This window comes from Phyllobates terribilis, unplaced genomic scaffold (genome assembly GCF_046119375.1).
Source record: "Phyllobates terribilis strain yellow unplaced genomic scaffold, ASM4611937v1 Scaffold_11__3_contigs__length_659146591, whole genome shotgun sequence".
Taxonomy (NCBI): Eukaryota; Metazoa; Chordata; class Amphibia; order Anura; family Dendrobatidae; genus Phyllobates; species Phyllobates terribilis.
This window is the reverse complement of record NW_027362771.1, coordinates 526,358,529-526,373,660: the sequence shown is the minus strand read 5'-3', so window position 1 is coordinate 526,373,660 and position 15,132 is coordinate 526,358,529. Positions and strand designations below refer to the sequence as shown.

Here is a 15,132-nt window from a genome sequence, read left to right as displayed (position 1 = left end):
ATTCATGCCCCAAATACCAAAGAGTATACTTTCTACTAAGCTATGGCTATGCATTTAAACAAACAATATTTTAAATATCAAAATATAAAATAATAAATGTAAAACAAAGTATGTATATATATATATATATATATATATGTCATTTTTGACAATTTTTTTCATGTAATGCTCTTTATTAAAAAACAAAATTAATAATCTTGCAATTTTCACACTGGCTACTGGGGCTGTCCTTCTAAAGCCGTTTTCTTAATATCAGAGGTAGGGTTATAATGACTGATAGCACCTCTGTACACAGCTGTTAACACAGGATCTAGGAATCACAAAAGGTGATGTCACAGCTGGCCGTGATGTCACAGCTGACCCTGCAGCCCCTGAATTCCTAAGAATTTGTGCACACGCTCATTAGATGCTTCAATACAAAATAAAGTGTCAAAGTCTGTTCATTGCAGCAAACGCACATGTGCATTTCCTTAAAAAAAACAGAATGTTTGAGTTGATAAAGACCCAGCGGCCAGTGTACAAATTCTAAAATGTCTAATTTTTATTTGTAATAACGATTGTATTATGCTAATATATCTATTCTCAAAACATTCCAATAAAACCCCACAAAACCTGTTTTCAACAAAAGTTAATTTAGTGAAGAAACATTCCCATTCAAATTGATCTTATTTCTTTCTTTATGCTGTACGGCTCTACCACGACGGCTCCAGTGGCGCAATCGGTCAGCGCGCGGTACTTATAAAGCAGTAACTGTTGAGCAATGCCGAGGTTGTGAGTTCAACCCTCACCTGGAGCATTTGTTTCTTGCCTTCCTTTAGTATTTTTTACTACTGAAGTAGTTGGGCAAAGTGTCTTGAACCCGTCGACGATCTAGTCCCATGATTAAGAGAGAAATTCCAAAGAGCTCTTTGTTTTTTGCGGTATTTTTTTTTTAAAAATTGCCGCAGGTTCGAAAAGTCTTGTAAGTCCCACCATAATCTAGTACCGTGATTGAAAGGGAAATGTGGAAGATATATTTCGTTTTTAAGGCTTCTGGCTGTCCAATATACTTTCCTTCATCGGCATTAATAATGTACACTGGCTAAGAGATAAAAACCACCCTCCAAAGGTAGCCCTTGCTCTCATCTAAAATAAAGATGCATGTGCTTATGGATCTTTTCAAGTTGGAGTTCAAACTTACAAGATCATTCTTGAGAACTCAATCAAAAATGATCGCTTCACTGTTAGGGAACAGCAATGCGCAATGTCAACACTTGCTCGTGCTGCCCCGGTGGCCTAATGGATAAGGCACTGGCCTCCTAAGCCAGGGATTGTGGGTTTGAGTCCCATCCGGGGTGCTTGTTGAGCTCCATTTTCAACAACACCTCATGGAAAGTTTAGGGTGAAGATGACAACTATTTGACTGCCATACAGTCTTGTTTGCCTGTAAATTAGTTCTTGCAAACCTCTGCCCTTTTCGAAAGATCATTTCCATGTACTGAGAGAAGTGTTAACGTGCAACAGAGTAGTATCTACTTTGTAGGGCGGCAAAATATAGCATCTTGTTAAAACACACAGTCCATTGCTTTCATCTTCATTCATGCCCCAAATACCAAAGAGTATACTTTCTACTAAGCTATGGCTATGCATTTAAACAAACAATATTTTAAATATCAAAATATAAAATAATAAATGTAAAACAAAGTATGTATATATATATATATATATATGTCATTTTTGACAATTTTTTTCATGTAATGCTCTTTATTAAAAAACAAAATTAATAATCTTGCAATTTTCACACTGGCTACTGGGGCTGTCCTTCTAAAGCCGTTTTCTTAATATCAGAGGTAGGGTTATAATGACTGATAGCACCTCTGTACACAGCTGTTAACACAGGATCTAGGAATCACAAAAGGTGATGTCACAGCTGGCCGTGATGTCACAGCTGACCCTGCAGCCCCTGAATTCCTAAGAATTTGTGCACACGCTCATTAGATGCTTCAATACAAAATAAAGTGTCAAAGTCTGTTCATTGCAGCAAACGCACATGTGCATTTCCTTAAAAAAAACAGAATGTTTGAGTTGATAAAGACCCAGCGGCCAGTGTACAAATTCTAAAATGTCTAATTTTTATTTGTAATAACGATTGTATTATGCTAATATATCTATTCTCAAAACATTCCAATAAAACCCCACAAAACCTGTTTTCAACAAAAGTTAATTTAGTGAAGAAACATTCCCATTCAAATTGATCTTATTTCTTTCTTTATGCTGTACGGCTCTACCACGACGGCTCCAGTGGCGCAATCGGTCAGCGCGCGGTACTTATAAAGCAGTAACTGTTGAGCAATGCCGAGGTTGTGAGTTCAACCCTCACCTGGAGCATTTGTTTCTTGCCTTCCTTTAGTATTTTTTACTACTGAAGTAGTTGGGCAAAGTGTCTTGAACCCGTCGACGATCTAGTCCCATGATTAAGAGAGAAATTCCAAAGAGCTCTTTGTTTTTTGCGGTATTTTTTTTTTAAAAATTGCCGCAGGTTCGAAAAGTCTTGTAAGTCCCACCATAATCTAGTACCGTGATTGAAAGGGAAATGTGGAAGATATATTTCGTTTTTAAGGCTTCTGGCTGTCCAATATACTTTCCTTCATCGGCATTAATAATGTACACTGGCTAAGAGATAAAAACCACCCTCCAAAGGTAGCCCTTGCTCTCATCTAAAATAAAGATGCATGTGCTTATGGATCTTTTCAAGTTGGAGTTCAAACTTACAAGATCATTCTTGAGAACTCAATCAAAAATGATCGCTTCACTGTTAGGGAACAGCAATGCGCAATGTCAACACTTGCTCGTGCTGCCCCGGTGGCCTAATGGATAAGGCACTGGCCTCCTAAGCCAGGGATTGTGGGTTCGAGTCCCATCCGGGGTGCTTGTTGAGCTCCATTTTCAACAACACCTCATGGAAAGTTTAGGGTGAAGATGACAACTATTTGACTGCCATACAGTCTTGTTTGCCTGTAAATTAGTTCTTGCAAACCTCTGCCCTTTTCGAAAGATCATTTCCATGTACTGAGAGAAGTGTTAACGTGCAACAGAGTAGTATCTACTTTGTAGGGCGGCAAAATATAGCATCTTGTTAAAACACACAGTCCATTGCTTTCATCTTCATTCATGCCCCAAATACCAAAGAGTATACTTTCTACTAAGCTATGGCTATGCATTTAAACAAACAATATTTTAAATATCAAAATATAAAATAATAAATGTAAAACAAAGTATGTATATATATATATATATATATATATATATGTCATTTTTGACAATTTTTTTCATGTAATGCTCTTTATTAAAAAACAAAATTAATAATCTTGCAATTTTCACACTGGCTACTGGGGCTGTCCTTCTAAAGCCGTTTTCTTAATATCAGAGGTAGGGTTATAATGACTGATAGCACCTCTGTACACAGCTGTTAACACAGGATCTAGGAATCACAAAAGGTGATGTCACAGCTGGCCGTGATGTCACAGCTGACCCTGCAGCCCCTGAATTCCTAAGAATTTGTGCACACGCTCATTAGATGCTTCAATACAAAATAAAGTGTCAAAGTCTGTTCATTGCAGCAAACGCACATGTGCATTTCCTTAAAAAAAACAGAATGTTTGAGTTGATAAAGACCCAGCGGCCAGTGTACAAATTCTAAAATGTCTAATTTTTATTTGTAATAACGATTGTATTATGCTAATATATCTATTCTCAAAACATTCCAATAAAACCCCACAAAACCTGTTTTCAACAAAAGTTAATTTAGTGAAGAAACATTCCCATTCAAATTGATCTTATTTCTTTCTTTATGCTGTACGGCTCTACCACGACGGCTCCAGTGGCGCAATCGGTCAGCGCGCGGTACTTATAAAGCAGTAACTGTTGAGCAATGCCGAGGTTGTGAGTTCAACCCTCACCTGGAGCATTTGTTTCTTGCCTTCCTTTAGTATTTTTTACTACTGAAGTAGTTGGGCAAAGTGTCTTGAACCCGTCGACGATCTAGTCCCATGATTAAGAGAGAAATTCCAAAGAGCTCTTTGTTTTTTGCGGTATTTTTTTTTTAAAAATTGCCGCAGGTTCGAAAAGTCTTGTAAGTCCCACCATAATCTAGTACCGTGATTGAAAGGGAAATGTGGAAGATATATTTCGTTTTTAAGGCTTCTGGCTGTCCAATATACTTTCCTTCATCGGCATTAATAATGTACACTGGCTAAGAGATAAAAACCACCCTCCAAAGGTAGCCCTTGCTCTCATCTAAAATAAAGATGCATGTGCTTATGGATCTTTTCAAGTTGGAGTTCAAACTTACAAGATCATTCTTGAGAACTCAATCAAAAATGATCGCTTCACTGTTAGGGAACAGCAATGCGCAATGTCAACACTTGCTCGTGCTGCCCCGGTGGCCTAATGGATAAGGCACTGGCCTCCTAAGCCAGGGATTGTGGGTTCGAGTCCCATCCGGGGTGCTTGTTGAGCTCCATTTTCAACAACACCTCATGGAAAGTTTAGGGTGAAGATGACAACTATTTGACTGCCATACAGTCTTGTTTGCCTGTAAATTAGTTCTTGCAAACCTCTGCCCTTTTCGAAAGATCATTTCCATGTACTGAGAGAAGTGTTAACGTGCAACAGAGTAGTATCTACTTTGTAGGGCGGCAAAATATAGCATCTTGTTAAAACACACAGTCCATTGCTTTCATCTTCATTCATGCCCCAAATACCAAAGAGTATACTTTCTACTAAGCTATGGCTATGCATTTAAACAAACAATATTTTAAATATCAAAATATAAAATAATAAATGTAAAACAAAGTATGTATATATATATATATATATATATGTCATTTTTGACAATTTTTTTCATGTAATGCTCTTTATTAAAAAACAAAATTAATAATCTTGCAATTTTCACACTGGCTACTGGGGCTGTCCTTCTAAAGCCGTTTTCTTAATATCAGAGGTAGGGTTATAATGACTGATAGCACCTCTGTACACAGCTGTTAACACAGGATCTAGGAATCACAAAAGGTGATGTCACAGCTGGCCGTGATGTCACAGCTGACCCTGCAGCCCCTGAATTCCTAAGAATTTGTGCACACGCTCATTAGATGCTTCAATACAAAATAAAGTGTCAAAGTCTGTTCATTGCAGCAAACGCACATGTGCATTTCCTTAAAAAAAACAGAATGTTTGAGTTGATAAAGACCCAGCGGCCAGTGTACAAATTCTAAAATGTCTAATTTTTATTTGTAATAACGATTGTATTATGCTAATATATCTATTCTCAAAACATTCCAATAAAACCCCACAAAACCTGTTTTCAACAAAAGTTAATTTAGTGAAGAAACATTCCCATTCAAATTGATCTTATTTCTTTCTTTATGCTGTACGGCTCTACCACGACGGCTCCAGTGGCGCAATCGGTCAGCGCGCGGTACTTATAAAGCAGTAACTGTTGAGCAATGCCGAGGTTGTGAGTTCAACCCTCACCTGGAGCATTTGTTTCTTGCCTTCCTTTAGTATTTTTTACTACTGAAGTAGTTGGGCAAAGTGTCTTGAACCCGTCGACGATCTAGTCCCATGATTAAGAGAGAAATTCCAAAGAGCTCTTTGTTTTTTGCGGTATTTTTTTTTTAAAAATTGCCGCAGGTTCGAAAAGTCTTGTAAGTCCCACCATAATCTAGTACCGTGATTGAAAGGGAAATGTGGAAGATATATTTCGTTTTTAAGGCTTCTGGCTGTCCAATATACTTTCCTTCATCGGCATTAATAATGTACACTGGCTAAGAGATAAAAACCACCCTCCAAAGGTAGCCCTTGCTCTCATCTAAAATAAAGATGCATGTGCTTATGGATCTTTTCAAGTTGGAGTTCAAACTTACAAGATCATTCTTGAGAACTCAATCAAAAATGATCGCTTCACTGTTAGGGAACAGCAATGCGCAATGTCAACACTTGCTCGTGCTGCCCCGGTGGCCTAATGGATAAGGCACTGGCCTCCTAAGCCAGGGATTGTGGGTTCGAGTCCCATCCGGGGTGCTTGTTGAGCTCCATTTTCAACAACACCTCATGGAAAGTTTAGGGTGAAGATGACAACTATTTGACTGCCATACAGTCTTGTTTGCCTGTAAATTAGTTCTTGCAAACCTCTGCCCTTTTCGAAAGATCATTTCCATGTACTGAGAGAAGTGTTAACGTGCAACAGAGTAGTATCTACTTTGTAGGGCGGCAAAATATAGCATCTTGTTAAAACACACAGTCCATTGCTTTCATCTTCATTCATGCCCCAAATACCAAAGAGTATACTTTCTACTAAGCTATGGCTATGCATTTAAACAAACAATATTTTAAATATCAAAATATAAAATAATAAATGTAAAACAAAGTATGTATATATATATATATATATATGTCATTTTTGACAATTTTTTTCATGTAATGCTCTTTATTAAAAAACAAAATTAATAATCTTGCAATTTTCACACTGGCTACTGGGGCTGTCCTTCTAAAGCCGTTTTCTTAATATCAGAGGTAGGGTTATAATGACTGATAGCACCTCTGTACACAGCTGTTAACACAGGATCTAGGAATCACAAAAGGTGATGTCACAGCTGGCCGTGATGTCACAGCTGACCCTGCAGCCCCTGAATTCCTAAGAATTTGTGCACACGCTCATTAGATGCTTCAATACAAAATAAAGTGTCAAAGTCTGTTCATTGCAGCAAACGCACATGTGCATTTCCTTAAAAAAAACAGAATGTTTGAGTTGATAAAGACCCAGCGGCCAGTGTACAAATTCTAAAATGTCTAATTTTTATTTGTAATAACGATTGTATTATGCTAATATATCTATTCTCAAAACATTCCAATAAAACCCCACAAAACCTGTTTTCAACAAAAGTTAATTTAGTGAAGAAACATTCCCATTCAAATTGATCTTATTTCTTTCTTTATGCTGTACGGCTCTACCACGACGGCTCCAGTGGCGCAATCGGTCAGCGCGCGGTACTTATAAAGCAGTAACTGTTGAGCAATGCCGAGGTTGTGAGTTCAACCCTCACCTGGAGCATTTGTTTCTTGCCTTCCTTTAGTATTTTTTACTACTGAAGTAGTTGGGCAAAGTGTCTTGAACCCGTCGACGATCTAGTCCCATGATTAAGAGAGAAATTCCAAAGAGCTCTTTGTTTTTTGCGGTATTTTTTTTTTAAAAATTGCCGCAGGTTCGAAAAGTCTTGTAAGTCCCACCATAATCTAGTACCGTGATTGAAAGGGAAATGTGGAAGATATATTTCGTTTTTAAGGCTTCTGGCTGTCCAATATACTTTCCTTCATCGGCATTAATAATGTACACTGGCTAAGAGATAAAAACCACCCTCCAAAGGTAGCCCTTGCTCTCATCTAAAATAAAGATGCATGTGCTTATGGATCTTTTCAAGTTGGAGTTCAAACTTACAAGATCATTCTTGAGAACTCAATCAAAAATGATCGCTTCACTGTTAGGGAACAGCAATGCGCAATGTCAACACTTGCTCGTGCTGCCCCGGTGGCCTAATGGATAAGGCACTGGCCTCCTAAGCCAGGGATTGTGGGTTCGAGTCCCATCCGGGGTGCTTGTTGAGCTCCATTTTCAACAACACCTCATGGAAAGTTTAGGGTGAAGATGACAACTATTTGACTGCCATACAGTCTTGTTTGCCTGTAAATTAGTTCTTGCAAACCTCTGCCCTTTTCGAAAGATCATTTCCATGTACTGAGAGAAGTGTTAACGTGCAACAGAGTAGTATCTACTTTGTAGGGCGGCAAAATATAGCATCTTGTTAAAACACACAGTCCATTGCTTTCATCTTCATTCATGCCCCAAATACCAAAGAGTATACTTTCTACTAAGCTATGGCTATGCATTTAAACAAACAATATTTTAAATATCAAAATATAAAATAATAAATGTAAAACAAAGTATGTATATATATATATATATATATATATATGTCATTTTTGACAATTTTTTTCATGTAATGCTCTTTATTAAAAAACAAAATTAATAATCTTGCAATTTTCACACTGGCTACTGGGGCTGTCCTTCTAAAGCCGTTTTCTTAATATCAGAGGTAGGGTTATAATGACTGATAGCACCTCTGTACACAGCTGTTAACACAGGATCTAGGAATCACAAAAGGTGATGTCACAGCTGGCCGTGATGTCACAGCTGACCCTGCAGCCCCTGAATTCCTAAGAATTTGTGCACACGCTCATTAGATGCTTCAATACAAAATAAAGTGTCAAAGTCTGTTCATTGCAGCAAACGCACATGTGCATTTCCTTAAAAAAAACAGAATGTTTGAGTTGATAAAGACCCAGCGGCCAGTGTACAAATTCTAAAATGTCTAATTTTTATTTGTAATAACGATTGTATTATGCTAATATATCTATTCTCAAAACATTCCAATAAAACCCCACAAAACCTGTTTTCAACAAAAGTTAATTTAGTGAAGAAACATTCCCATTCAAATTGATCTTATTTCTTTCTTTATGCTGTACGGCTCTACCACGACGGCTCCAGTGGCGCAATCGGTCAGCGCGCGGTACTTATAAAGCAGTAACTGTTGAGCAATGCCGAGGTTGTGAGTTCAACCCTCACCTGGAGCATTTGTTTCTTGCCTTCCTTTAGTATTTTTTACTACTGAAGTAGTTGGGCAAAGTGTCTTGAACCCGTCGACGATCTAGTCCCATGATTAAGAGAGAAATTCCAAAGAGCTCTTTGTTTTTTGCGGTATTTTTTTTTTAAAAATTGCCGCAGGTTCGAAAAGTCTTGTAAGTCCCACCATAATCTAGTACCGTGATTGAAAGGGAAATGTGGAAGATATATTTCGTTTTTAAGGCTTCTGGCTGTCCAATATACTTTCCTTCATCGGCATTAATAATGTACACTGGCTAAGAGATAAAAACCACCCTCCAAAGGTAGCCCTTGCTCTCATCTAAAATAAAGATGCATGTGCTTATGGATCTTTTCAAGTTGGAGTTCAAACTTACAAGATCATTCTTGAGAACTCAATCAAAAATGATCGCTTCACTGTTAGGGAACAGCAATGCGCAATGTCAACACTTGCTCGTGCTGCCCCGGTGGCCTAATGGATAAGGCACTGGCCTCCTAAGCCAGGGATTGTGGGTTCGAGTCCCATCCGGGGTGCTTGTTGAGCTCCATTTTCAACAACACCTCATGGAAAGTTTAGGGTGAAGATGACAACTATTTGACTGCCATACAGTCTTGTTTGCCTGTAAATTAGTTCTTGCAAACCTCTGCCCTTTTCGAAAGATCATTTCCATGTACTGAGAGAAGTGTTAACGTGCAACAGAGTAGTATCTACTTTGTAGGGCGGCAAAATATAGCATCTTGTTAAAACACACAGTCCATTGCTTTCATCTTCATTCATGCCCCAAATACCAAAGAGTATACTTTCTACTAAGCTATGGCTATGCATTTAAACAAACAATATTTTAAAGATCAAAATATAAAATAATAAATGTAAAACAAAGTATGTATATATATATATATATATATGTCATTTTTGACAATTTTTTTCATGTAATGCTCTTTATTAAAAAACAAAATTAATAATCTTGCAATTTTCACACTGGCTACTGGGGCTGTCCTTCTAAAGCCGTTTTCTTAATATCAGAGGTAGGGTTATAATGACTGATAGCACCTCTGTACACAGCTGTTAACACAGGATCTAGGAATCACAAAAGGTGATGTCACAGCTGGCCGTGATGTCACAGCTGACCCTGCAGCCCCTGAATTCCTAAGAATTTGTGCACACGCTCATTAGATGCTTCAATACAAAATAAAGTGTCAAAGTCTGTTCATTGCAGCAAACGCACATGTGCATTTCCTTAAAAAAAACAGAATGTTTGAGTTGATAAAGACCCAGCGGCCAGTGTACAAATTCTAAAATGTCTAATTTTTATTTGTAATAACGATTGTATTATGCTAATATATCTATTCTCAAAACATTCCAATAAAACCCCACAAAACCTGTTTTCAACAAAAGTTAATTTAGTGAAGAAACATTCCCATTCAAATTGATCTTATTTCTTTCTTTATGCTGTACGGCTCTACCACGACGGCTCCAGTGGCGCAATCGGTCAGCGCGCGGTACTTATAAAGCAGTAACTGTTGAGCAATGCCGAGGTTGTGAGTTCAACCCTCACCTGGAGCATTTGTTTCTTGCCTTCCTTTAGTATTTTTTACTACTGAAGTAGTTGGGCAAAGTGTCTTGAACCCGTCGACGATCTAGTCCCATGATTAAGAGAGAAATTCCAAAGAGCTCTTTGTTTTTTGCGGTATTTTTTTTTTAAAAATTGCCGCAGGTTCGAAAAGTCTTGTAAGTCCCACCATAATCTAGTACCGTGATTGAAAGGGAAATGTGGAAGATATATTTCGTTTTTAAGGCTTCTGGCTGTCCAATATACTTTCCTTCATCGGCATTAATAATGTACACTGGCTAAGAGATAAAAACCACCCTCCAAAGGTAGCCCTTGCTCTCATCTAAAATAAAGATGCATGTGCTTATGGATCTTTTCAAGTTGGAGTTCAAACTTACAAGATCATTCTTGAGAACTCAATCAAAAATGATCGCTTCACTGTTAGGGAACAGCAATGCGCAATGTCAACACTTGCTCGTGCTGCCCCGGTGGCCTAATGGATAAGGCACTGGCCTCCTAAGCCAGGGATTGTGGGTTCGAGTCCCATCCGGGGTGCTTGTTGAGCTCCATTTTCAACAACACCTCATGGAAAGTTTAGGGTGAAGATGACAACTATTTGACTGCCATACAGTCTTGTTTGCCTGTAAATTAGTTCTTGCAAACCTCTGCCCTTTTCGAAAGATCATTTCCATGTACTGAGAGAAGTGTTAACGTGCAACAGAGTAGTATCTACTTTGTAGGGCGGCAAAATATAGCATCTTGTTAAAACACACAGTCCATTGCTTTCATCTTCATTCATGCCCCAAATACCAAAGAGTATACTTTCTACTAAGCTATGGCTATGCATTTAAACAAACAATATTTTAAATATCAAAATATAAAATAATAAATGTAAAACAAAGTATGTATATATATATATATATATATATATATATGTCATTTTTGACAATTTTTTTCATGTAATGCTCTTTATTAAAAAACAAAATTAATAATCTTGCAATTTTCACACTGGCTACTGGGGCTGTCCTTCTAAAGCCGTTTTCTTAATATCAGAGGTAGGGTTATAATGACTGATAGCACCTCTGTACACAGCTGTTAACACAGGATCTAGGAATCACAAAAGGTGATGTCACAGCTGGCCGTGATGTCACAGCTGACCCTGCAGCCCCTGAATTCCTAAGAATTTGTGCACACGCTCATTAGATGCTTCAATACAAAATAAAGTGTCAAAGTCTGTTCATTGCAGCAAACGCACATGTGCATTTCCTTAAAAAAAACAGAATGTTTGAGTTGATAAAGACCCAGCGGCCAGTGTACAAATTCTAAAATGTCTAATTTTTATTTGTAATAACGATTGTATTATGCTAATATATCTATTCTCAAAACATTCCAATAAAACCCCACAAAACCTGTTTTCAACAAAAGTTAATTTAGTGAAGAAACATTCCCATTCAAATTGATCTTATTTCTTTCTTTATGCTGTACGGCTCTACCACGACGGCTCCAGTGGCGCAATCGGTCAGCGCGCGGTACTTATAAAGCAGTAACTGTTGAGCAATGCCGAGGTTGTGAGTTCAACCCTCACCTGGAGCATTTGTTTCTTGCCTTCCTTTAGTATTTTTTACTACTGAAGTAGTTGGGCAAAGTGTCTTGAACCCGTCGACGATCTAGTCCCATGATTAAGAGAGAAATTCCAAAGAGCTCTTTGTTTTTTGCGGTATTTTTTTTTTAAAAATTGCCGCAGGTTCGAAAAGTCTTGTAAGTCCCACCATAATCTAGTACCGTGATTGAAAGGGAAATGTGGAAGATATATTTCGTTTTTAAGGCTTCTGGCTGTCCAATATACTTTCCTTCATCGGCATTAATAATGTACACTGGCTAAGAGATAAAAACCACCCTCCAAAGGTAGCCCTTGCTCTCATCTAAAATAAAGATGCATGTGCTTATGGATCTTTTCAAGTTGGAGTTCAAACTTACAAGATCATTCTTGAGAACTCAATCAAAAATGATCGCTTCACTGTTAGGGAACAGCAATGCGCAATGTCAACACTTGCTCGTGCTGCCCCGGTGGCCTAATGGATAAGGCACTGGCCTCCTAAGCCAGGGATTGTGGGTTCGAGTCCCATCCGGGGTGCTTGTTGAGCTCCATTTTCAACAACACCTCATGGAAAGTTTAGGGTGAAGATGACAACTATTTGACTGCCATACAGTCTTGTTTGCCTGTAAATTAGTTCTTGCAAACCTCTGCCCTTTTCGAAAGATCATTTCCATGTACTGAGAGAAGTGTTAACGTGCAACAGAGTAGTATCTACTTTGTAGGGCGGCAAAATATAGCATCTTGTTAAAACACACAGTCCATTGCTTTCATCTTCATTCATGCCCCAAATACCAAAGAGTATACTTTCTACTAAGCTATGGCTATGCATTTAAACAAACAATATTTTAAAGATCAAAATATAAAATAATAAATGTAAAACAAAGTATGTATATATATATATATATATATGTCATTTTTGACAATTTTTTTCATGTAATGCTCTTTATTAAAAAACAAAATTAATAATCTTGCAATTTTCACACTGGCTACTGGGGCTGTCCTTCTAAAGCCGTTTTCTTAATATCAGAGGTAGGGTTATAATGACTGATAGCACCTCTGTACACAGCTGTTAACACAGGATCTAGGAATCACAAAAGGTGATGTCACAGCTGGCCGTGATGTCACAGCTGACCCTGCAGCCCCTGAATTCCTAAGAATTTGTGCACACGCTCATTAGATGCTTCAATACAAAATAAAGTGTCAAAGTCTGTTCATTGCAGCAAACGCACATGTGCATTTCCTTAAAAAAAACAGAATGTTTGAGTTGATAAAGACCCAGCGGCCAGTGTACAAATTCTAAAATGTCTAATTTTTATTTGTAATAACGATTGTATTATGCTAATATATCTATTCTCAAAACATTCCAATAAAACCCCACAAAACCTGTTTTCAACAAAAGTTAATTTAGTGAAGAAACATTCCCATTCAAATTGATCTTATTTCTTTCTTTATGCTGTACGGCTCTACCACGACGGCTCCAGTGGCGCAATCGGTCAGCGCGCGGTACTTATAAAGCAGTAACTGTTGAGCAATGCCGAGGTTGTGAGTTCAACCCTCACCTGGAGCATTTGTTTCTTGCCTTCCTTTAGTATTTTTTACTACTGAAGTAGTTGGGCAAAGTGTCTTGAACCCGTCGACGATCTAGTCCCATGATTAAGAGAGAAATTCCAAAGAGCTCTTTGTTTTTTGCGGTATTTTTTTTTTAAAAATTGCCGCAGGTTCGAAAAGTCTTGTAAGTCCCACCATAATCTAGTACCGTGATTGAAAGGGAAATGTGGAAGATATATTTCGTTTTTAAGGCTTCTGGCTGTCCAATATACTTTCCTTCATCGGCATTAATAATGTACACTGGCTAAGAGATAAAAACCACCCTCCAAAGGTAGCCCTTGCTCTCATCTAAAATAAAGATGCATGTGCTTATGGATCTTTTCAAGTTGGAGTTCAAACTTACAAGATCATTCTTGAGAACTCAATCAAAAATGATCGCTTCACTGTTAGGGAACAGCAATGCGCAATGTCAACACTTGCTCGTGCTGCCCCGGTGGCCTAATGGATAAGGCACTGGCCTCCTAAGCCAGGGATTGTGGGTTCGAGTCCCATCCGGGGTGCTTGTTGAGCTCCATTTTCAACAACACCTCATGGAAAGTTTAGGGTGAAGATGACAACTATTTGACTGCCATACAGTCTTGTTTGCCTGTAAATTAGTTCTTGCAAACCTCTGCCCTTTTCGAAAGATCATTTCCATGTACTGAGAGAAGTGTTAACGTGCAACAGAGTAGTATCTACTTTGTAGGGCGGCAAAATATAGCATCTTGTTAAAACACACAGTCCATTGCTTTCATCTTCATTCATGCCCCAAATACCAAAGAGTATACTTTCTACTAAGCTATGGCTATGCATTTAAACAAACAATATTTTAAATATCAAAATATAAAATAATAAATGTAAAACAAAGTATGTATATATATATATATATATATATATATGTCATTTTTGACAATTTTTTTCATGTAATGCTCTTTATTAAAAAACAAAATTAATAATCTTGCAATTTTCACACTGGCTACTGGGGCTGTCCTTCTAAAGCCGTTTTCTTAATATCAGAGGTAGGGTTATAATGACTGATAGCACCTCTGTACACAGCTGTTAACACAGGATCTAGGAATCACAAAAGGTGATGTCACAGCTGGCCGTGATGTCACAGCTGACCCTGCAGCCCCTGAATTCCTAAGAATTTGTGCACACGCTCATTAGATGCTTCAATACAAAATAAAGTGTCAAAGTCTGTTCATTGCAGCAAACGCACATGTGCATTTCCTTAAAAAAAACAGAATGTTTGAGTTGATAAAGACCCAGCGGCCAGTGTACAAATTCTAAAATGTCTAATTTTTATTTGTAATAACGATTGTATTATGCTAATATATCTATTCTCAAAACATTCCAATAAAACCCCACAAAACCTGTTTTCAACAAAAGTTAATTTAGTGAAGAAACATTCCCATTCAAATTGATCTTATTTCTTTCTTTATGCTGTACGGCTCTACCACGACGGCTCCAGTGGCGCAATCGGTCAGCGCGCGGTACTTATAAAGCAGTAACTGTTGAGCAATGCCGAGGTTGTGAGTTCAACCCTCACCTGGAGCATTTGTTTCTTGCCTTCCTTTAGTATTTTTTACTACTGAAGTAGTTGGGCAAAGTGTCTTGAACCCGTCGACGATCTAGTCCCATGATTAAGAGAGAAATTCCAAAGAGCTCTTTGTTTTTTGCGGTATTTTTTTTTTAAAAATTGCCGCAGGTTCGAAAAGTCTTGT

At 37.9% G+C, this 15,132-nt stretch overlaps 19 non-coding genes across 19 annotated transcripts; all 19 read left to right on the top strand.

The window, feature by feature from the left end:
• Positions 1–703: 703 nt before the first annotated feature.
• Positions 704–796, top strand: TRNAI-UAU (transfer RNA isoleucine (anticodon UAU)). Its single transcript is given in 2 exon segments — positions 704–741; positions 761–796. It is a non-coding gene; the product is annotated as a tRNA-Ile (tRNA).
• Positions 797–1,264: 468 nt separating this feature from the next.
• Positions 1,265–1,337, top strand: TRNAR-CCU (transfer RNA arginine (anticodon CCU)). The gene has a single exon. It is a non-coding gene; the product is annotated as a tRNA-Arg (tRNA).
• Positions 1,338–2,274: 937 nt separating this feature from the next.
• TRNAI-UAU (transfer RNA isoleucine (anticodon UAU)) lies at positions 2,275–2,367 on the top strand. Its single transcript is given in 2 exon segments — positions 2,275–2,312; positions 2,332–2,367. It is a non-coding gene; the product is annotated as a tRNA-Ile (tRNA).
• A 468-nt stretch (positions 2,368–2,835) lies between these two features.
• TRNAR-CCU (transfer RNA arginine (anticodon CCU)) lies at positions 2,836–2,908 on the top strand. Its single transcript has one exon. It is a non-coding gene; the product is annotated as a tRNA-Arg (tRNA).
• Positions 2,909–3,853: 945 nt separating this feature from the next.
• On the top strand, positions 3,854–3,946 carry TRNAI-UAU (transfer RNA isoleucine (anticodon UAU)). The gene is given in 2 exon segments: positions 3,854–3,891; positions 3,911–3,946. It is a non-coding gene; the product is annotated as a tRNA-Ile (tRNA).
• Positions 3,947–4,414: 468 nt separating this feature from the next.
• Positions 4,415–4,487, top strand: TRNAR-CCU (transfer RNA arginine (anticodon CCU)). The gene has a single exon. It is a non-coding gene; the product is annotated as a tRNA-Arg (tRNA).
• A 939-nt stretch (positions 4,488–5,426) lies between these two features.
• Positions 5,427–5,519, top strand: TRNAI-UAU (transfer RNA isoleucine (anticodon UAU)). Its single transcript is given in 2 exon segments — positions 5,427–5,464; positions 5,484–5,519. It is a non-coding gene; the product is annotated as a tRNA-Ile (tRNA).
• Positions 5,520–5,987: 468 nt separating this feature from the next.
• TRNAR-CCU (transfer RNA arginine (anticodon CCU)) lies at positions 5,988–6,060 on the top strand. Its single transcript has one exon. It is a non-coding gene; the product is annotated as a tRNA-Arg (tRNA).
• Positions 6,061–6,997: 937 nt separating this feature from the next.
• Positions 6,998–7,090, top strand: TRNAI-UAU (transfer RNA isoleucine (anticodon UAU)). The gene is given in 2 exon segments: positions 6,998–7,035; positions 7,055–7,090. It is a non-coding gene; the product is annotated as a tRNA-Ile (tRNA).
• Positions 7,091–7,558: 468 nt separating this feature from the next.
• TRNAR-CCU (transfer RNA arginine (anticodon CCU)) lies at positions 7,559–7,631 on the top strand. Its single transcript has one exon. It is a non-coding gene; the product is annotated as a tRNA-Arg (tRNA).
• A 943-nt stretch (positions 7,632–8,574) lies between these two features.
• Positions 8,575–8,667, top strand: TRNAI-UAU (transfer RNA isoleucine (anticodon UAU)). Its single transcript is given in 2 exon segments — positions 8,575–8,612; positions 8,632–8,667. It is a non-coding gene; the product is annotated as a tRNA-Ile (tRNA).
• A 468-nt stretch (positions 8,668–9,135) lies between these two features.
• TRNAR-CCU (transfer RNA arginine (anticodon CCU)) lies at positions 9,136–9,208 on the top strand. The gene has a single exon. It is a non-coding gene; the product is annotated as a tRNA-Arg (tRNA).
• A 937-nt stretch (positions 9,209–10,145) lies between these two features.
• On the top strand, positions 10,146–10,238 carry TRNAI-UAU (transfer RNA isoleucine (anticodon UAU)). The gene is given in 2 exon segments: positions 10,146–10,183; positions 10,203–10,238. It is a non-coding gene; the product is annotated as a tRNA-Ile (tRNA).
• A 468-nt stretch (positions 10,239–10,706) lies between these two features.
• On the top strand, positions 10,707–10,779 carry TRNAR-CCU (transfer RNA arginine (anticodon CCU)). Its single transcript has one exon. It is a non-coding gene; the product is annotated as a tRNA-Arg (tRNA).
• Positions 10,780–11,724: 945 nt separating this feature from the next.
• Positions 11,725–11,817, top strand: TRNAI-UAU (transfer RNA isoleucine (anticodon UAU)). The gene is given in 2 exon segments: positions 11,725–11,762; positions 11,782–11,817. It is a non-coding gene; the product is annotated as a tRNA-Ile (tRNA).
• A 468-nt stretch (positions 11,818–12,285) lies between these two features.
• Positions 12,286–12,358, top strand: TRNAR-CCU (transfer RNA arginine (anticodon CCU)). Its single transcript has one exon. It is a non-coding gene; the product is annotated as a tRNA-Arg (tRNA).
• A 937-nt stretch (positions 12,359–13,295) lies between these two features.
• TRNAI-UAU (transfer RNA isoleucine (anticodon UAU)) lies at positions 13,296–13,388 on the top strand. Its single transcript is given in 2 exon segments — positions 13,296–13,333; positions 13,353–13,388. It is a non-coding gene; the product is annotated as a tRNA-Ile (tRNA).
• Positions 13,389–13,856: 468 nt separating this feature from the next.
• On the top strand, positions 13,857–13,929 carry TRNAR-CCU (transfer RNA arginine (anticodon CCU)). Its single transcript has one exon. It is a non-coding gene; the product is annotated as a tRNA-Arg (tRNA).
• Positions 13,930–14,872: 943 nt separating this feature from the next.
• TRNAI-UAU (transfer RNA isoleucine (anticodon UAU)) lies at positions 14,873–14,965 on the top strand. The gene is given in 2 exon segments: positions 14,873–14,910; positions 14,930–14,965. It is a non-coding gene; the product is annotated as a tRNA-Ile (tRNA).
• The last annotated feature ends 167 nt before the right edge of the window (positions 14,966–15,132 follow it).